General features: G+C 39.9%; 3 pseudogenes; 1 reads left to right on the forward strand and 2 right to left on the reverse strand.

The window, feature by feature from the left end:
- Positions 1-10,797, reverse strand: part of LOC136791925 (UDP-N-acetylglucosamine--peptide N-acetylglucosaminyltransferase 110 kDa subunit pseudogene) — a 70,889-nt pseudogene extending 60,092 nt beyond the window's left edge.
- Positions 1-22,872, reverse strand: part of LOC131763970 (RNA/RNP complex-1-interacting phosphatase-like) — a 46,107-nt pseudogene that overhangs the window by 16,423 nt on the left and 6,812 nt on the right.
- On the forward strand, positions 18,832-19,505 carry LOC131763973 (RING finger protein 11-like; annotated as a pseudogene).

Raw genomic sequence — 22,872 nt, forward strand, 5'->3', positions numbered from 1 at the left:
TGTCACTGACATGGTGTGGGTATCTCTGAGCCTTGGCTCTTTTACCAGTTGATCAAGTCCAGCGTGAACCATGCTCAGAAGGGCCCCACGCTTGCTTGGTTTCATGCTCTGCTATTGCTGTCTTGAAATTCTTGATGATTTTATCTTTGAACTTACGTTTTGTAAGTAAAGTTTATGGGACAATAGAATATACACTTGAGCAGAGGAGACATGTGCAATATGTGTGTCTGCCACCATTCCTGCTGCCCCATTCACATCTAGTTTTCACCCTGCTTATGGTGTGCTTTCCATGACATGCTTATTTGGTACCCATTTGGAGTCTTACTGAGTTCCACCAGAATTCTGTGCTACTGGTCACATCCAAGACTAAGTGAAGGTGTTAACAGCTCCAGGAGGCCATGCTTTCCATTTGAATCTGAACTTACTGCTAACACAGAAAGAAAGCAGTTGTGGTTTTTTTTTTTTTTTTTTTTTGCGGTATGCGGGCCTCTCCCGTTGTGGAGCACAGGCTCCAGACACGGACGCGCAGGCTCAACTGCCATGGCTCATGGGCTCAGCCACTCCGCGACATGTGGGATCTTCCCGGACCGGGGCGCGAACCCTTGTCCCCTGCATCGGCAGGTGGACTCTCAACCACTGCGCCACCAGGGAAGCCCAGCAGTTGTATTTTAAGAAACAAGAATGTCCAAGGAATCTTATCATATCCTTTCTTACTCGTGTTCCTTCTCCTTATTAGCCAAACACTTCTGCTGAAAAAGATGACATATATGAAAAAGAGAAGAAAGAACAACCCACAGAACCCATTTAGGGCTCACCCTAATCTAGTATGATGTCATCTTATCTCAATTCTATCTGAAAAAAGAATTTACTTGGGCACATTCACAGGTTCCAGGTGAACATGAATTTGGGGAGGACACTATGCACCCCAGTGCAAATACTTTCAACAACACTTTTTGTTTGCAGTTTGAACAAGAGGCACTATATTTTCATTTTGCACTGGAGCCCACACATTATGTCACTTTTGACCGTTAGAGCCCATGTTGGAAAATGGGGCTTCATGAAACAGCCAAGTGAGTCTGTCAACTGAATTCTAGAATTATCCAGACTTACCCACTTTGTTGCAGCAAGTTGGCTCCAGGCAAACCCATGTGAGAGGGGCATGTCCACAGTGGAGCAGAGAACTTTTGTCTATCACCAGACTCACCCCCAAGATGAAGGAAAGTAGAGCTTAGCAAAGCATGGCCAGGTATTCTCCCCAACTTTGCCAGTCAAGTAGGTCACTTCACCTAGCCAGTGTCAGTGAATACAAGAGCAGGGAGGTTAAAAGTTATACCAATCAAATTCCCTTCACATGGTGGTACCAATAGGAATGAGAAGGGAAATTGTCACTAATGCTTCACTGTTTTTTTCAATATCTTAACCCACTCAACTATGCCTTTAAGCCTGTAATTAACGGAATATGGCTCTCCCTTCAGGAAAAAGAGTAGACCTTTATCAGGACAGTTCTGCTCACACTTTTATGGGGCTACTCAGTTGAATGGCCTCCGGGAACTGCTGGTGGACGACTTCGAGTTTCATCCCAGAAGTCTCTGATATGGGTGAGAAATTGCCTTAATTTAAATTACCTCCAGGGCTACTCATATCCAATGATCAGAAACAACTTTTTGTTCCACCAGCCATCCACAGCACAGCTAACCATAGAAAGTTGATGAGGTTAAATGACAAACTAAGATTAAACACATAAAAGCATCCAGTAATACAATTCAGAAATCATAGAAATGTTGCAAATTTGAAAGTACACCTTTGCCAGTATCAAATTCTTCACAGAGAAATTAAAAGGGCACACATTAAACGCTCTTATGAATTAAGGTCTCAAAGTATTAAAGCCCAAGTTTGAAATCAAGTGTCCTTGTTACTGTGGGTTAAAAATCCAAAGTCCTAAATGTCCATAAACCATCCTCCCAAATGTACATTTGGTTCATTCTCAGTGACAGGGCTTTCATTGCCTGAATGGGACTGAGGGCTCCTTCAGTATCTGTAGCTTGGACTTCTGTCACTGACACGGATGTGGGTCTCTCAGGGCCTTGGCTATTTTATCAGTTTATCAAATCTCTTATGAACCATGCTTTTAAAGAGTCTAAAGAGTTACTAAGATACAATTTGATTTTACAGCACTATCCCCAAAATTTAAAAACAATCTCAAAAGCATGCCAATCCCCCACTCCTAGAAGAGTGAAACTAGGCACATTTTTGTTCCCAGAATCCAGTACAGAATTTGACCAAAGAACATAGCAGAAACGCAATGGCATTTGAGACAAAGTCTCTTTGGTTTTAGCCTCACTAGGATGTCCATTAGTCTATGCCATTTAACTGAAATTTCTGACCTGTGAACTTCGAACTAGGAGGAATCTTTTAGCCTGACGTTGATTTGTCACTATGAATTTGCCATGTGCAGTGCACAGCCCTGAGCATCTGTCACACTGGACTCTTGAGTTATCCTTCCTCTTTGATGACCTTGTGGTTCACACTGCAGTACTGAACTGATTATGGGTTCTGCCGAGTGACATTACACCTCCAGTTCTGATGCGTAGATTTGACAGTCCTATGCCGCCATGGACATTTTCACTGCCTCCTGCTATGGAACTGCATAGACCAAAGGTGGCTGCCTTTAAGAGAATATTTCTTTCTCCAACATAATTGAAAAATCCAGTGTCAGCTTGGGTCCACATGTAAAGGGAGTCACTTGAGCCTACGGTAGACCATATGTGTCAATTCCAACAAGTTCTATAAAACATGTTTTCCTTATAATTGAGTCTTTGTCTCAGTCAAGCTTGCTTGGGAAAAACTGTACCTGAAGAGTAAGGCAAGGTGGATGGCTGCCTGAGACTTTCCTGCCCTGTAAACTCCTGCACACTCTCAAGTCAAGTGCCAGGTAAAGGTCTCTGTATACTAAAGACCCTCCAGGTGCCTTATTCATTCTGCTCCAGGTATTGCTTGGTCACCTGCAACTCCCTAACGCCCCTTTTCTTCATGTCAGACCTTAGTGGCTTGAAAGAAACAGTCACTCTCCCACACCATAAGCTGCAGCCATCAGCCAAAATCAAAGTATCTATGGCTGGTGTAGTGGGTTGGATGGTGGCCCCCCAAAGGATATATCCATGTCCTAATCCTTGACTGTTACCTCACTTGAAAAAAAAGGTTTTACAAATGTTATTAAGGACCTTGAGATGGGATTTCCATCCTATATTATATGGATGGGTCCTAAACAGAATGACAATTGTCCTCATTATACAAGCAGGGCAGAGGGATACGTGAGAGACAGAAGAGAAGATACAGACACAGAACGGGGGGTGTGAGGACAGAGACAAACAGTGAGTGAGGTGGCCTCAAGCCAAGGAAGCTGGCAACCACCAGAAGCTGAAAGAGGCACACGACAGAATCTCCCCTAGAGCATCTGTAGGGAGAGCAGCCTTGCTGACACCTTGATATCACACTTCTGGCCTCTACAACTGTGAGATAGCAAATTTCTACTGTGTTAAGCCTCCAAGTTTATTAGTCTCCCAGCAAGCATGGGACACTTATACAGCATGCATTAAACCTTTTCTAGGCTTCAGCAGTTTACTGCACAAACCTAAATATTTTCAAACAGTCAAAGTTCTCAACATCCCACCATACATTAAAGACCAGGGCACTAGACTACCTTCCTTAGCAGTACCAAAATATTTTCCACATGGACACTTTCCTCTCCAAAATGTCTGCTCCTTTCTTTTTATTTCTCAGTGCTCCCAGGTAATGCACCAAGTGTTAGGGTCTTTTAATTACCTTCCAGCAAGTACAATGCCTTAATTCCATTTGGTTTGGAATAAATTAGGAAATAAGAGAAAAGATGGAGGGCCGAATATTCTTCTTACTGTTGATAACCCTGGCTTGAGAATCCAGTTTCAATGAACTGATCACATAACGGAACCCAAGAATTGGGCAGATTTAGTAACTAGTAATACACAGAATGAAAGAAACAGAAGACACTCACACTCTCAAGGGAGAGGACAGAATTAGTCAAGGCAAGCATGCTCACTTAATTCTTTTCAAGCTTTCTATATAAGTCACTTGATCACCCTGGGGCAGAGTCAGTAAAGAAGCAGGGCTGAAATGACCCTAAAAGCTCTCTTGACAGGACTGAAACATCAGGAGCAGGAAGGGAACATTCCCTCATTCCCCATCACCACCACCCCCAGCAGTAAAAAATGATCATCCACATTGACAATGTAAAAGAAATCAGAAACTATGCTAACTCTGATTCACTCTTAGTATACCAACAGCTAATCAGGAGCCTTGTGCAAAAGCATCTTGATTAGTTGCTAATAAAACTCTTTAGAAGCAGATCCCTCCACATGCCTCAAAGGGAAGATGCAGACCTGTATGCTTCAGGATTTTCTCACCAAAACCCCACACAATGTCTTTACTATTCCAGCCACGTCTGGCCTAGCCCTACCCTCATACCTGTTTTTCTTGGTTTAGTAATAAAGAAACATAGATGGAAATAAAGAAGAGCTATCAGGTAGAAAGATATAAAATAGTGGGAAAAATATTATAACTAGAGTCAAGGACCACCACCATTTACTAGAAGTGAACTTTCAGCACCAAAATTAATATTTTTCCTGTTATATCTGTAAAGTGATAATAAGTAACATGTACATAACGATTTTTAATTTATTCAAATCTCATTTTTATAACTAACTACATTACAACAAGTAACATGCTAAGGCAACATCAATAGATGAAAAAAGGTAGTCCCTGGCCCCAAGGAATGTTGCCCAGGAGAACACAGATATATGTAAAAAATACAATCACAATACAGTGTAGCGAGTGCAACAATCAGGCATGCAGAAGTGCAAGGGTAGCAAAAAGGAGCGTGTGATCACAACACTAAAAAGAAGACTGCACAAAACACATAATATGTAAACTGAGTTTTGAAAAATGAAGTGGGTTTCCCAGGTGCCCCATAGGGAGAAAGGAATTCTTGGAGGAGGGAAAAGCATAAATGAAGACAGTGAATTGTTCATAGAATCCAGAAGTAGGCAATGGCAGGAGAAATGACTGGACACAGGTGTCATGAATACTTGTACGTCTGCATTTTAGCAAGACCATTCTAAAGGAAACTTTGAGGATCAACTCGGGGATGGAGGGCCGCGGGGGGACAGAACTAGTCATTCCTGCAAGAAACACTGGCACCAGTTTCTACCAACCCACCAAAAAAAACGACTTCATGTAAGCTGCAGAGATGAAATAAGCTTACTTCATTCGGCCTAAAGATGAATATCCAAATAGCTTCTTCATAGCTTAAAGTGTCCAAATCTACTATCTTCATTTTGTAGTCAAGGCTTCTGGAAAAATATGCTAATGGATTCCTAATTACCCAAATGCCCCATATCTGTTTCAGTAAGTATCATTATATATTATGGACATTTTTCTCAGTGACAGAGAAAGACATCCTGGCTGAACATCCCCCTGCCCGTGGCACAGAGATGATGGTCTCAAGCTACCCTGAAGGTGTTGGAGCCCACTTTATCCGTTACTAATAGTAATGGAGGACAAAACTTAATATTCTGTTTGCTCTGTAGTTAAGTCACTTCTTCCCTTCTTTAAAATGGATGGCCCATAATTGAGTCTGTAGTGTGTGTATCATTGGAAACTGAACAAATTTTTGTTGGTTTTATTAATGTCATAGGTTTCTAGGGAGGGTCTACTCAATAACTAAGTCTAGTTTCTCAGTTACAAATAAATTACGATGTAACTTTGAATAAATTAAGCTCATCATAAAGGAAGGATACTGATAGTTGCTACTACCCCTTCCTTGAGGGGCTCTTGTAAAGCACTAAGTAAAGTAACAGAGGTGTATATGCATGCATGTATTTTCAATGACATTTGTACACACTTAAAAAGAACTCTACAGAATGCATTACAAAAACCTTGATGCTGTGTGTCCCTAGTTCCCAGCTCTCTCATTAAAACTATTTAAATGAACAAAATGTTATCTATTAGGATAGCTATCAGAGTACTCCAAATACGACTTCTTGCAGTACCCTGTCCCAACCCTTTGCCTTCCTCTTCCCATTAGTCCTTAATTCAGAAACCCCAGAGATTTGTTCATTAATTTATGAACATATTTCTTCATTCAGCCAAGAAAACTGATTGATTCCCTTACCAAATTTCAGGCACCCTTTTTCAGTATGTTTCATAGGCAAGTTCAGGAAACACAGCAGTGATTAACAGATGAATATAGCCTCTCTCGAGCTGAGGGGAGAGACAAAAGTAAAGAAGCCAATATAAAATCGTACAAGTATAAATATGTAAATAAAAATTGAATAAATGGGTAGAATAACTAGTATATCAAGGAAGTGCTGGAGAAAAACAGCAAGCAGGGAAGGGAGATGGAGCTTGTTAGCTGGTAGGAGGAGGCTGCGATCTGAAACTAAGTGATCACTGAGGGCCTTCTGGGGAAGATAAAATGTAAGAAGGAACTTAAGGCTGTCAGAGGGAGCAAGGAGCGCATCTGGGAAGTGAACAGTACAAGCAGAGGGAACAGTCAGATGGAAAGGCAATGAGGCAAGAGTGGGCTTGGAGTATCCAAGGAGCAGAAAGGATGTCAGAGTGTGGAAAACAGAGCGAGCAAAGTGCAGAGGAGAAGGAAACAGTCAGAGAGGAAACAGAGGCCCAGATTTCTAGGGCTGTGGAGGCACTTTGAGGACTTTGCTTTTCCTGTGAAGAAGCCATTGAAGAGACTAGAGTGACATGATCTGACTTATGTTTTAACAGGATCTCTCTGGATGCCATGTTGATTAGAGCCTGTAGGAGAATAAGGACAAGCCCCAGAAGACCAATAGTTGATTCAAAGAAGTGATTTACTCAAAAATGCGCCCCCTCCTCAGTGAGGATGCAGAGCAGGGATTGGCAAATAATGGCCACAAATCAAATCAGGCGCTCAGCCTGGATCTGTGGGACTGTGAGCTAATAATGGCACTCACGTTTAGAAAGGCTGTTGAAGAAGAAAGAGGAGGAGAAGTTACAGAAACTGTATATGGCCCACAAAGCCTAAGATATTTAAAATCCAGAAAATGCTTTCCAACACCTGATGTTAAAGCATGTGGCTGGTAGGAGGTGCTCAACAAAATGTGGAAGAGGAATACATGAGTCAATTAGTTCCTGAAAATATTGTAAAGTGATAGGTGTCAAGAAACATTTATGCCTTCACTCTTAACCTTCACAAATGATGCCATTTCCATTGAGCTATTGAAAAATATATTCTGGCTTTCAAAACAATAAACCAGAAGGCATTTTCTCACATAAGCAAGGCCATAAACAACTGTCAGCTAAAGTTGAAATAGCAACAAATCAAATAATAATAAAAAACATTTTTATAGATTTTGAAACCTTACAAAGCATTTTCATGTTCATTATCTAATTTAATCCTCAAATCAATGCCATGAGATAGTTATTATTTTCCGATTTGAAATGACCACATAATAAATCCTTAGTGATTGCTCAAGAAAAGCTGAAATCTTGAGTGTTACATCTACTAATGCCAAGGTTGGGTTTTTTTCCATGGGAACACTGGATGCTAAAATCAACAGGGATTTTCAGCTCAAGATGGCAGACTAGAAAACATATTTACTTTCTGTTTCTCCTGAAACCATATTGAAATAAAACTGTAGAAATACCAAAATTAAGCAACAAATAAAAGCCAAGACATTGTGGAAGTCATCAACCACAGAAAGATTTCAACACATTTCGAGAAGGCAAACAATGAAATGGAGGAGCCATGAATAAAATAATTAAGAGAAGACCACCCTAAGTAGGGTCTGCACAAAGCCAGTCAGCTTTTTGCTGAGCTCTGGTTATAGTGAAGGGCAGAGAAAGAAGAGGGGCTGAAAACAAGGAGACAAAAATCATTTTAGGAAAAAAAGTTCATTTAATGAGCTCCAGGGAACACTCAGCCTACTGCCATACTAACTCATGAATTACAATGGATTTTTGGCAAACAAGACAAGAAAACAGGGAACAAACAAAACAAACAAAAATCAAAACACTGTTTCTTACTGAACTCTTCTCAAATGAGATCAAGGAATTATGGTTCAATGCCACAGCTGTAAATCATTTCTGCTCCTGGAGAGGTTAGAAGGGCTTATAATATTTACCCCAGGAACAGGGGTAAATATTTACCCCAGGAACAGTACCTGCTCAATCTATGGACTAGATCCATAGATTTCCTCCCTCAAACCAGCTTACCTCACATATAAATCATTAGCAATTCAGCCCTTACTCACATTATCACAGTCACAAGAGTGGTTAGGGAGAAAAGCACTAACCACGGGAACTAAAACGGAGCCAATCCAGGCCAAGTTGTGCTGATGGCAGATATCTGCTCCTTACGCTTGGGTGCATAATGCGACTCACCACAATGCCTTTTTCACAGACCCTTTTAAAGTTTCTCCACAAAATCCAAAAGGTCAAGTTCGTTCATGATGCTTCAAGATAAACAATCGTCAAGAGAAAAACATGCATTATGTCTTACAATGTTGGAGTCCTTAAAAATATGACAAGGAAATAACCATGTAGACAAAACCAGAGCATTTTAAAAAATCCGTACTCTACAAACATACCAGTGAATGCTATAAATAAGGTAATATGACATAAAACAAAATGAAAAATATATGTAAGACTGTTCACTTTAGTGTACAGAATTCATGGCAGTTGCTGCACTATCGAGCTACTTAGATATATCTATAACTGTCTGTTCTGGTAATACAAAATGAGGCCAAAGTGTGTCAACTTGTTTCCCACAGAAACCAAAAAATCGACATGAATCTCTTTTCTCCTGTGCCCTTTCACCTTACCTGCTCCCAATTCTCCATGAATGCCCTCTTCGTTCTCTAATTATTCTCCTCTTCATTTTGCTTGGCCTTGCACCCAAGCATGCAAGACAGAGAATCCTAGAGGTCCAAGATTCTAGAGTGGCTGTTTGCAAGGGGTAGGAGATTACAGTAACTGCCACACTGTATATACTTCTGTGCAAAGAAAAAGGGACAGTATTCAGAATGTCTCTCACGCATAAAAGAGCTGGATGGCAGGATACCTGTGTGGCCCAAGGAACTGGAAGTAGCAAATTATGGGCAAAAGAATTGCAACCAAAGGCTGGAAGAGGAAAGGTTTGCAACCAGCTCTGTCTCCTAGCTCTCTGGTATTTGCTTCCAACAAATACCAGAGTCTATTTTGTGAAGCATCAAGCACTGAAAAGAAGACTCCTGCTGCTGGAAGTTGACAAAAAGTAACATCCATGAGGGTAAGAATGCAAGATCAAGGCTTGTCCTGGAAACAATGCCCATAATGAAAAAAAAAAAAAAAAAAGAAAGAAAGAAAGAAGAGAAATGTAAGTCTCAAGTCCAACCTGGCCCAGCGTAGCCCAGCCTAAGGAAGGTAGGGGTCAAGGAGACGAAACTAAAAGAGAAGAGCCTTGGACCACAACATTCTCCACAAGGTACACTCAACAAACTTCACCCTACTCTTTAACCAAGTTACAAAAAGAGCTTCTTAATCCCTACTTTTGCTCCCTAAAAACTGCTGTAAGTTCACTAATTAGACAGATATGATTTCAGAACAACTGTAATAGTTCAAACTAGATGGCTCTTTCCTTCCTAAGGATATTAATTAAATAAGATATATACAGCTCTAAGTATATGATACATAAAATATAATACTCTGTAGAATATAAGTAACTGTTAGTTAATTATATTAATGAACGTCTGTAAGAAATGTTGCAATGATTTCCCTAATGTGAGAGCCTGGGGGAGGTAAATCTGTCTTCTAGGATTTCCTCCCCGGAGCTCAGAAATTTAGGTGTTGTTTTAGCTCTCCTACACTCTCTTCACCCAATCCCACCTTCCTGTTGGGGATCGGACCTCCCGATTAGCTATCTCATACCTTTAAACTGCCTGCTTTGTGACATCGTTCTCCTACCAAACCTACTACCACTTGGTATTGTCTTGGGGTTTCCGTGGAGTTGTTTGTAAATAAATTTGGATCATCACAAGTGACCAGTGACCAGTGACCAGGAACCTTTGTACTGGACACATGTGCCGTTCAGCTGCAGCCACTCAGACATCCTCTAGTGTTGTCTCCTCATCCCTTGTATCTGCAGCTGATGTTTCCTTTTCTTCTCTGATCATGTCAGGTAAGAAAAGAAACTTTTAAAAGTTTTTCGTTAGATTTATTTTGCCCCTAAATTTAGTAGTAGATTCAAAATAGCATGGAATAATGAGGGAAAGTATTGAACTAGAAGTCTGGAGACCTAAGTTCAGTTTTGACTTTGACATTAACTATCTGTGTGATTTTGAACAAATCATTGACTGTCTCACAAAGCGTGTTTATTTCCTTATCTGTCACATTAGAGACTAGGCAGTCAGGGAACAAAGTCAAGGCAGAAAAGAAGCCAACAAGTCCCAAGACGAAGTGAAAGAAACACCAAACTGAGCTTATCCAAGAGAGCTTTAAAAAGCCTTGAACCTCCCTAGGCATGCGCATGCTGGAGTCTGTGAGGGTTTTTCATGCACTGGGGAAGAAGAATGATAAGAAAACTGGGTTCTCTTCCTGTCGGGTCTTGGGAAATTCAGTCAACCCTAGAGACCCCCAGCCACCCCCAGCGATCCAACCATGGCGGCATACCCCACGTGAGGGTAAGAGTCCTGAGAAAACTCAGGGCCAAGCCCAGAAACCAGACAGCAGTGCTGAAAAAGAGTGTCCATCTCCATCCCAGTATGAGCTGCCTCCTCCTAGGAAGGTCAACTTGATACCTCTGCCTTTTTCTGCCTGGGACAAGCCTCAAGCTCGACCTGCTCCTCGGAGGCCACCAGTCTCTGGCCTCACATCGGCCTGCTGTGGCTGACTGTGCCCAGCCTGCTTCTACTAACCCAGCTCAACCTGCTGCAGTGACTTCACCCCAGCCAGCTCCTGCCTCTTTGCCAGGTCCCGCCAAACCAGCTCAGCCAACTGTGACCAACCCAACCCGACACAACCGGGTTGGACCAACCATACCCAGCCTAGTGTCCATCCGTCTGCTGCTCCGAGGCCTGCACCGTACAAAACTTCATCTTGCACTTCTCTCCAGCGGGAGCCTGTTCCCCCTGCTGTGACTAAGCGCCAGGCCCCGCCCGAGCTCCAAACCCCATTTCTATTCCAAGACTTCAGCAAGCAACAAATTCAATGGAGGCAACCCAATGTTCCTGAGCCAGTAATGTCAAAGCCCATCGAACAAGAGCAGAGGCCAGAGCGGGAGGCCATGAAGAGGCGGGCTCAACAAGAACGTGAGAATGCTGCCAAATACACCTCTTTGGGGAAACAGAAGTTTTTCATTGAGAGGGAAAAAGAAATGGAAATTGCTGACTACTACGGATATGTAAAGTAAGAGCTGCTAGGATTGTTGGTGCCACCTTGGGTACCAGCTGTTCTTCCATATATAGATAGGTATGAATTTCTCTATTTCTTTTGATATATTTAAAAACAATCAAACTGAAGAAATAAATGTAATAGAATTAATAGATCAGTAATAAACCTTTTGAATTTTGAGATGCTGCTAACTGTGACGTGTTTTTTTTTGACGGGGTTGGAATCAAAGTCTGCATGTGAAAGGAAGGACTGAAAGTTGGATGGGAGGAGGAAGGAACGGGGAGGAAAGGGGTAAAAACTGAGGAAAGAGGAAGGAACTTGGCCCAGGGCTAGGAAGGCCAAAAGAGATTCATGGATTTATGAAAGGAAGCAGGAGTGAGGATGAAATGGCAGAAGTCAAAAGCAGGGTCAGAGGTCAGGGTTGAAAGAACAAAATTTGAGTAGAGTTGAAGATGACAGAAGATGAGTCTAGGTTTACTAGGAGAAACAGAAAAAGTCTCTTGGGGAGGTTGGCCTTAAGTCTCACAACCACCAGATAGATATTTATGAAAAGAAGAGGTTCAGGACACATCTCGGAAAGGTTTGAGTTGCCTTATGCAGGTGTGACTATAGTGGGGGAATAGGGAAATCTACCAGACAAGTGGCTAGGGCTCAGAGTTATCCTAGGGGCAGCTGACGACAGGGGCAGAGCCAAGGGAACTGCTGAATCAGGAGGCCCACCAATAGGGCCTGGTATGTACATCACCATGTACTCAACACCTAAGCACCAGGGCAGCCAACGCACTGTTCAGTTAATCCTGGCAACGACAGGCAAGGCCAGTATTCCTGTGCCACTTCACTTAGAGAGGTGCAGCAAAGGGCTGAGGTCACATCGCATGTGTAGGTACAAGACCTCAACTGGAAGCCAAATGCCTCTGAAGTCCTCAGTATTTCCAAGTGCCCGCAGGAGGCCAACCTGGCTTTAAGAGCACAGCATCCTGAGGTTACTGGTGGATGAGATTAAACTTCTGGACAGGCCTAAATATTAAGTTGAGGGGCTTCCTCCATTGACCTGGGCACATGCTGCCTTCTGTAAACATCACCATCAGCTGAAACGCATGAGAAAAATCCGAGGGAAGCGGCCACTCTCACGGGTGAGAGAGGTGGGGGCACACACACTGGGCAGCCGCTCCAACAGCCACAGGACGCAGGCGCCCAGCGCTTCAGGGGCTCCCTGGGAGGCCTTGAGGGAGTGAGGATGGGAGACCAGCAGGGGTGGATGTCAAAAGGAATGCAGTGGGGAGAAGGGAGAGATGGAGACAGTGGATAGTGACTATGGGAAAACTGGCAATTTTCATTGTCAAAATTATTTTTTGAGATGTCATTCACATGCCATAAAATTCACCTTCTGAAACTGCAAATTCAGTGTCATTTCATACATTCACAAGCCTATGCAACCATCACCGTCATCTAACCCATCACGTTTTCACCACCTGAAAAAGAAGCCCCCGTAACCATCAGCAGGCGCTCTTCATCCCCTCCTCCTTCAGTCCCTGCAACCATTAATTTGCTTTCTGTCACTATGTTTTTGCCTTTTCTGGACATTTCATGAAATAATACAAATGTGACCATTGTGTCTGGCTTCTTTCCCTTAACATAATGTTTTCAAGTTCGTCCATGTCGTAGCATGTGTCAGTACTTCATTCCTTTTTATGACAGTATAATATTTCACATATACAACACATTAAAAAAATCCATTCATCCACTGATGGGCATTTGGGTTTTTTTCACTAATAATCTCCATTTATTAAGAATTTATTCTGTGGCAGGCAGCAACAGGCTAAGTTACTGACCTTATTTCACAGATAAAGAGGCTTGGAGAGTGTGAAGAGTTTGCCCAAGATTAAGAGCTAGCAATTGGGAGAACTGGGGTTTGAACTCAGTTCAAACGTAGTAGTCAGTCAATTCAGAGGTAACAGATTCATTCACATGACAGAACATTAGAAAAGGTACACAGGGGAATTCAATGAAAAGTCACCGTTTTCCCCATGTTCCCCAGCCGCACGTTTCTCTCCTCAGAGACATCTGCTTTTGCCGTGCTGTGGATCCTTCCAGAGAAATATTTATACCCCAACGTGTATGTATCACAATTTATTGACTAATCTGTCCTGCTGATTTGAAATGTCACTTTTATGGTATAATAGATTCTTACACCTATTTATATTACTCTTTTCAGAGCTGTCCTGACTCTTTTTTGCCTATCTTTTATGTTTGCCATTTCTCTAAAATTCTTTTTATCTTCTTTTAGATTTAAAAAAATTTTTCCTTTTCTTGTTTGTTTCTCTTAAGGCATTATCCTTTATGTTCATTCACTTGTATTATTTAACTTATTTATTTAATTAATTAATTTATTTTTGGCGTTGTCGGGTATTAGGTGCAGCACGCAGGCTCTTCGTTGCAGTGTGTGGGCTCTTCCTTGACGCTCGTGGGCTCTCTAGTTGTGGCGTGTGGGCTCAGAGCACGTGGGCTCAGTAGTTGCGGCATGCGGGCTTACTTGCCCTGCAGCATGTGGGATCTCTGTTCCCCAACCAGGGATCGAACCTGCATTCCCTGCATTGGAAGGCAGATTTTTAACCACTGGACAACCAGGGAAGTCCCCGCTCTTGTATTATTTTAAATTTAGTCTTCATTTCTGAAATATTTTTCTTTTATTTTGAATTCTGTCCTGAGTTCTATCATCTTACCTAATTCTGGTTTATGCTGTTCTTTCATCTTTTTTTATTATGGTAAAATACACATAAAACAAAATTTAGTATTTCAACCATTTTCAAGTATACAATTCAGTGCCATTAAATACATTCACAATGCTGTGCAAACATCACCACTATCCAAATTCAAAATAATGATGTCAAAAAAGATTGAGCAGGACAGCAGAAAGATGGAGGCAGCCGCATAGTCTCTGAATCTCTCCAAACCCTTCCATGGAAGAAGATCAACTAAAACCAAACACTCAGAGGTGGCATTTATCAGCATTTACCATTTCCAGAACTTTTTCACCATCCCAAACAGAGACTCTATAGCCATTAAACAATAACTTCCCATTCCCTCCTCAATCCATGTTCTTTCAACTTTTGCATTGTTTTTCCTAACATCTTTTAGCCCACTGTGAAATAACAGGTTACAGTTTTGATCTGGTTTGTGGACCTGTCTTTTCCAACTTGACTTTATTGTCTGAAGAGATGCTATTCTGCTCCTTATTCTCTTTTTTCTTTCACTACGTCTGTATGGGATTTGATCCCAATCCTTTTCTGTTATTGATTTTTGGATGAAAAGAAGTTTTAAAGCACTTTGAAACGGAGGTGCGAGGCCATGTGGAAACACGTTCTTCATGGCTGTTTCATCAATGCTTCACTTATACTGTTTTGGAATAACTGTTTTCCAGGAGGCACAAACCAGTGGGCTTTTTCATTGGACAGAGTGCAGAGAAAGGACCCCACGAAAGCTGATCACCTTAGCAAAAATGACTTAGTTATGATTTCATCTAAGATTGGTCACAAATCAGCCTGGGAAACTCAATGAACCAGAGACAAGCTATAATGCCATCTTTCCTTCTCTCTGCCTCAGCTCTCAAGGATTGGTCACCTATATGTTATTAGTAATTATGATTTGGTTTCTGTTCATAATTACCATCAGAAGACACAGCATTTACGGGCCCAATTACATAGCCCAGCTACACACCATTCTTCTTCACTTTGGCTTCCTGTCCACCAGCAGGAACTTGATTTATATTTGTTCTCCCTTCACCACAGCCCAGTAATTTCTGTGACTGACTCTCAGTCTCACCAGAATCTGTAGCTCTCACTCTGCCCCAACACCCCACCCCATCATTTGCTCCCTGAAGTGTACTCTAGAAAGTTAGGTAAACTGGATATTTTACCACTGTTCACCATCTCTTATGAAACCAGAAGAAGAGCAGCTTTCTTATGGAATGATGGAGAACTTGTAAAGATAAAACACCAGTCTGCAGGAGAAAGGGAAGAAAAGAATGATGGAAATACTTTCTGAAAAACTATTTTTACATTATGTTTTGTTTGTTCTTGGTGAATAAATTGAAATTTTCTAAAGATTAAAGAAAAATCTAAACCACTAAATTCAATAATACAGGAATATAACTTTTAAAGAAGTTATAAACCCCTTGGTTATACGAACTAGAGATCTTTAGTAAGAAGTCATGTATTTTAAATGACTTGGAGCTTTGAAGGAAGGAAGGAAGGAAGAAAGAAAAAGGGACTTCCTTGGTGGTGCAGTGGATATAATATAAAAAATAAATAAATTAATTAAATAAATTTTAAAAAGAAAAAAATGCTGAAATCCACTGACTATTCAGGTAGTTATATCTCACTATAACCAGATACATTCCTTTATAAACTTTTGGTAAAAGATTATCTTATGTCAGAACAAATGAATTACAAACTTTTCTCTTTTTCCAAAATTTGAGAAATTCCCCTACACTTCTACCTTCAAATTTTATAAAAAAGGAAAAGTAGTGACAACTCTTATACTTACATTCAATTGCATCATCTGGCCACATGCCTTCTACATCAATCAAATATCTACAAAACAACAAAATTCGAGTCATTTGTAAATAAAAAGAAAAGAAAATCAAGTTTTTGCAAAAATGGTCCAATTTTGCTTTACAAATATAGATATTTGTAAAATATCTACAGATATTTTATATATATAATAAATATATATATTTATTATATATATAATATTATATATAATATATAATATATATTTATAAAATAAATATACATATCTATATTTTATATAGATATAAAAATCCTAAGAAAATATCAGCACATCTAATCAATAATTATTAAAGAATAATATATAACATGACTACAAAAAGGCTTTATTCCAAGGATGCAAGGATAACGCAACTTTAGAAAATCTATTAATATAATTATTTACATTAATACAACAATTTAATTAATAAATGAAAGAGGATAAAATACAGGACCAAACTGGCAGACGTTAAAAAGTTATCTGATAACATACAACAGTCAGTTTCTGTCAAAATGCTTTGTACACTCAAAACAGGAGACTTAATATGACAGATTATTCATCAAGAACCAACAAACAACAACAGACAAATTAGGATAAATATTAACATCATATCTAAAACACCCTATCCAACCAACCATAGGAGCCAGGAATCACCATCACTGACAGCTATTTCTCCCTCACCCTCATCCTCAACTCACCACCAGTGCGAACAATGATACTGCCTACATACCTCTAGAATCTGTCCACATCTTTCCACCAAAATGACCACCATACGCTGGTCCAAGCCACCATTATGCCCAATTTCTACAAAACTCTCCTAACTTGTATCCTCGCTTCCACTCTTTCTCGCCACAGTGTATTCTCCACTCGGTAGCTAAACCATAGGTTGAAAATGCAATTGGGTATGTTCCACACACTCACCTTCAACAAAAAAAGTTCAACAGTTTTCTATTCCTCTTAAAGTCTGAAACCTTAAACATAAGCCTGCACGATCGAGCTCCTACCCACACTTGCAGCTCCATTATAATGACATGCTCCTCCCAAAGCCCCACCTTTTTGGCTAGTTCCTCCAACACAGCATATGCTTTCCTCTTACAGGGTCTTGTCCTATTCCTTATGCTCAGAAATCTCTCCCCAACGTTCCTATCTGGTTAATACCTACTCATCCTTCAGATATCAGCTGAAACATCCCTCAATAAACCTTCTCTAATCTCCATGATGAGATCAAATGCTCCCTAAAATATGCTCTCATGGTACCATGTCCCTCTCCTTGGCACTTGTCAGAGTTGTAATTCTACATGCAGAGTATGATTCTTGAATATCTATTCCCTCTCTGCACTGTTAGAATTCACAAAGGGCAGGTCAAGTCTCTTCACTCACAACATTTCACAAGTCTTTTTGCTAGCACCCAGCACAGTGCTTAAACATAACAGATGCTCAATAAGTATTTCCTGCATGAACAACCATAAATTGGTACAGTGTAGCAACATCCACAAAAAGCATAAGGGCATAAACTCTTTGATGCAGAAGTCCCATTCTGAGTGAAGTTAACTGAGACAAAGCATATATATTCAAAGATGTTCACACAGGAATGTTCATTACTTTGATGTTTTATAATATCAAAAACTTCTGACTTTTATATGTTCATCAATAAGCAAAGGAACAATGCAGACTTAAAAAAAAATAAGCAAATGGGACCTAATGAAACTTAAAAGCTTTTGCACAGCAAAGGAAACTATAAACAAGACCAAAAGACAACCCTCAGAATGGGAGAAAATATTTGCAAATGAATCAACAGACAAAGGATTAATCCCCCAAATATATAAATAGGTCATGCAGCTCACTATTAAAAAAACAAACAACCCAATCAAAAAATGGGCAGAAGACCTAAATAGACAGACATTTCTCCAAAGACGACATACAGATGGCCAAGAGGCACATGAAAAGCTGCTCAACATCACTAATTATTAAAGAAATGCAAATCAAAACTATAATGAGGTATCACCTCACAGCAGTTAGAATGGGCATCATCAGAAAATCTACAAACAACAAATGCTGGAGAGGGTGTGAGGAAAGGGAACCCTCTTGCACTGCTGGTGGGAATGTAAACTGATACAGCCACTATGGAGAACAGTATGGAGGTTCCTTAAAATCTAAAAATAGAATTACCATATGATCCAGCAATCCCACTACTGAGCATATACCCAGAGAAAACCATAATTCAAAAAGACATATGCACCCCAATGTTCATTGCAGCACTATTCACAATAGCTAAGTCATGGAAGCAACCTAAATGTCCATTGACAGATGAATGGACAAAGAAGATGTGGTACATATATACAATGGAATATTACTCAGCGACAAAAAAGGACGAAATTGGGTCATTTGTAGAGACATGGATGGACCTAGAGACTGTCATACAGAGTGAAGTAAGTCAGAAAGAGAAAAACAAATATTGTATATTAATGTATATATGTGGAATCTAGAAAATGGTACAGATGAACCGGTTTGCAAGGAAGAAATAGTGACACAGATGTAGAGAACAAATGTATGGACACTAAGGGGGGAAAGCGGGGCAGGGCAGGGGTCGGTGGTGGTGAGATGAATTGGGAGATTGGGATTGACATATATACACTAATATGTATAAAATAGTTATCTATAAAATAGATAACTAATAAGAACCTGCTGTATAAAAAATAAATTTTAAAATTCAAAAATACATAAAAATAATAAATAAGTTAATTAAAAAGAAAAGTTAATTAAAAGTTAATTAAAAAGAAAAAGAAGAATGAGGTTGGAAGACTGTAAAAACAGCACACAGATCACACACTCAAGCCTCAGAAGATGGGGAACTGCGTTAAGTCCCCCACTTCAGATCACATCTCCCTGCCTCACAAGTCTCAGTCTGACTGGGCTACCTTTGGCAAGGGGACGGAGCTGGATCGGGAGCTGCTGCTGCCATATCTGGATCAAGTTCCAGTTTTGGTCTGTCACCCAACACCTAGCCAGACTCGCCTAGCAACTCAGCTGAGAGGAACAAATTAGGATAGCTCAAAGAATAGGCCTCGTACAGCATCAGCCTGAAGGAGTTTATGACCCTGGAAGAAATGGATCAGAAGAAAGGATCCGGGGGACTTCCCTGGTGTTGCAGTGTGTAAAGACTCCACACTCCCAAGCAGGGGGCCCGGGTTCATTCCCTGGTCAGGGAACTAGATCCCACATGCATGCCGTAACTAAGAGTTTGCATGCCACAACTAAGGAGCCCACCGGCTGCAAATAAGACCCGGCGCAAACAAACAAATAAATTAATTAATTAAATAAAACAAATATTTAAAAAAAAAGATCCAGGAGTGTGTGATCTGTATGATGGACTTCGTTTATGCGAACCCAATTTGATTTCTGCTGTGTATGCAGATCACCTGGGCTGTACACATGACTGGCTGATGAGATCCTTCACATGCCCCTCCTGCATGGAGACAGTTGATGCAGCCCTGCTTTTGTCCTACGAGACTAACTGAGCCAGTGTCTCTCACCTGACTTCAAGTGAACCATCATTTTTGGTGGTTTTGATCTCTTGTCGTTGAGCCCAAAGAGCCAGGGATTAGGAATTAAGATCATGCATGGAAGTTTCCTAAAAATTCCTGAACGGCTGCAGATGTTGGGGAAAAGTACGTGATAGCTTAGAAATTTAGAGGGAAAAGTAGGATGCTATTTTTAAGTAAAGCCTTCACCCAGTGTTTCAAACTATAATTTTATTTAGATCTTGTTATTGCTCCAGTATATAGGAAATGTGTAAAGTGTTACAGCAGCTATATATGTTTCATTTATGTGTCGAAGATTAGGATAAAGATAGTGGTTGTTTTTCCTAAGTGAGATAACTTTCTTCTTCCCCCTACCCAAATTCTTTTCTGAAGTTGCTGGCATTTGGGTCAAGGTTTTATTTAAAGCTACATTTTATAACACTGGCACAAAAAAAGTAGTTTTAAGCTTGTTTACATAGTTCTTTTTTTTTAGAATAAACAGAGCATTTTTTTTTACTTTATAGGAACTCCACAAGTTAAGGTCCCATTGTTCTTTGGCTGTGATTGTGGTTACTATTGAGGTTGCTGTTTTCTGTCTTTGCTGTTTCTTTCTAATCTACCATTTGTCATTATTGGCATATGATCATCTCAGGGTCACAAGATGGCTGCTGTAAAACCAAGAATCGTATTCTCACAAAACAAGGAGGAAGCAGAAAAAGAGTCTGAATGCTCATTTTCCTAATGCATATTATTTCTCTTTTTTCAGAGAAAAATATCATTCTCATAAGCACAATAACAGCCTTCCCCTAATTACTCATTTGCCAAAACAGATTGATATGACCATTCATAAGACAATTCATGGCAAAGAGGGATAGGATAATGATTGTCTTAGCCTAACAAGGATTTATTCACTAAAGCTGAATGCTTCACTCCTCAAAAAAATCATCAACTTCTATGAGCAAGGAAGAACTACTAAGGAACTGTTAAGTAAACCATTCAGAATTGTTTGTCCAAGACCATATGATTCTTGTTTACCATTGGAAATGGAATTCATTGCCTTAGGCCTTTTAAAATAGTGTACTATTACTGTTGGGGCTGGCTCTGTGCCTGAAAACCAGTTTATTTATAACCTCTTACAAGTGCTATATCTGTTTGCAGTTAAGAAAGGCAGAATTCAAAGTGATCTCCTACCTTGTAAGCAAACTGAGATTCATTGTCCCTCTTCTATAAAAAAAATGAGTTAATGTGTCCAGAAACTAACTCTAGTAAAGCGGGATTTAACCTTACCCTTTCGTACGTGTTTCATCTAATTATTGTGGTTGTTAATATGGTGATAATTAAAAGTCAAGGTAAAGTTTCAACATTAAGAATTCTGATTTATTGAGCTTCAATTACACCACCATGCTTATGTAAAAATGAAAGTGGCGCCATGGTTACACTGAGAAAAGTTTCTCAGTTGTAACAATTTTGATTTATTCTTTCCTGTGACCTCCTTCCCTGTTGTCTTGAACCACAGCAAAAGGATACTGCATGTCTTCTTATTGTAGTGCTGAGGTTATTGAAGTTATATAAAACACATCTCAGTCTCTGTTTCATGGAAGGAAAGTCCTGCTAGTTGACTGACAATTCTAAGCAGGGAGAATTAAGATACATGTGTTTCATGTTTTGCACACGAATTTGTATAATCACGACTTCAAAGTTGTGATCTCAAAAAAGAAGGAATTTCTCCTTTATATTTTTCTTGCAATTAATGTAAGAACACTCTGAATCTCTAGGCTTCTGAAGTGTTAGAAGTAGAGATGGTCTAGGAAAGATGTAGTTGTAATGTTTTGCCCATTTAGCATGTGTTTATTTTTCCTTATGTACTCGAAGGTGACATATTTGTTCAGCTCAGTGATACTACAGCTAAAAAAATCATTCATTAGTAAAAGGAGAAGCAATCTCAATCTAACAAATCAGAAGTGTTTCTATTAATTTATATTGACTTTTTCTACATACTTCTACATACTTTTTCTACATACTTTTCTACATACAAAACACAAGTCTCTCGAAGGGTTCTTCATAAGTGCATTATAGAAGAATTCAGTATGTCATAAGCACTTAAAGATTTGACATTTAACCGTAGTAGTATCCATGTTGGTTAATTTTCTTACGAGCCCCATGATGAGTCTGAGAAAAACTGAAAGAATTAGAGTATCTGGTTCTATTAAATTGTTACATGTATGTTGTTGAAGTTTTGGTTCATTAATTTATATCCAACTACATAAAGCAAATTTGGAGGGAAAAAATAATAAATAAATAAATAAATAAATAAATAAGAATGACATCTCCAAATATTTTCCTAGGAAGATGTCCACCATATATTAAATTATAAACTAGAATGTCTAAATACTATACAATTAAATCACATGTACAGTCAGTTCTTTATATCCAATGGTTCCATATCCTGCAGATATGGAAGGCCGATCCTCCTACACCATTTTACATATGGGACTTGAGCATCCGAGGATTTTGGTATCCATGGGGAGTCCTAAAACCAATCCCCCTGCAGATACCAAGGGACCATTGTATACGCTTATATCTACATTTTTACGTCTGAAAACATATGTGCTAAATTATGACTGGTGGCAACCTCTGAGTAGGGGGCAAAATTGCCTTCCACTTCATACATTTCTCTGACTGCATTTTTTGCATTCAGCTTACATTAGCTTACATTACTATGGTAAACAGAACAATTTAAACATGGTCTGCCTCTTGGGGTTGGCAACTCACCTGCAGATGAGGTAGCCAGTCCTGTTTAAACCATGGTACAGCGGACACCAATAAGTCTGTCTACAAAACAGGCAATAGGGAATTAAGTAAGCGAAGTAGATACACTAAAAACAAATTATACGATTTTCTGAAGTGTAGCGTTTATTAGTTACCACAACACTACCACTATCCTGAAAAGGAAAAAATCTGAAGAAGAGTGTTTTTGCAGGAACATACTATGAAGAATTAACTACTATAAAGTCAAAATTCATTGTCTCTGGCAAATTTTGCATAGCCTCCAATCAGATGCAATAGTGTGGACTGGAGAATGCCCATCAGGAACTGACTTGACTATAGAAAAAGGGAGTGGAAAAAAAAACAGGCTATCAGAAGAATAGAATTTGTTTTTGAGTGAAACAAATGGAATGCCTTCACTTTTCATGCTCAATATTAAAGAGAACAAACGGTTTCTGAAGGGCTCTTGGGGTCCCAAAGCACTTCCATTCCTTCTCTCATTCACTGCTCCTCACACGCCATGGGTCTATGTGCCTGTGGAGACCTCGGATAAGTAGCACCATTCTTATTTCACAATGAAAAAGTAAGGCTTGAGACG

This window comes from Kogia breviceps, chromosome 10, assembly GCF_026419965.1.
Source record: "Kogia breviceps isolate mKogBre1 chromosome 10, mKogBre1 haplotype 1, whole genome shotgun sequence".
NCBI classification, from domain to species: domain Eukaryota; kingdom Metazoa; phylum Chordata; class Mammalia; order Artiodactyla; family Physeteridae; genus Kogia; species Kogia breviceps.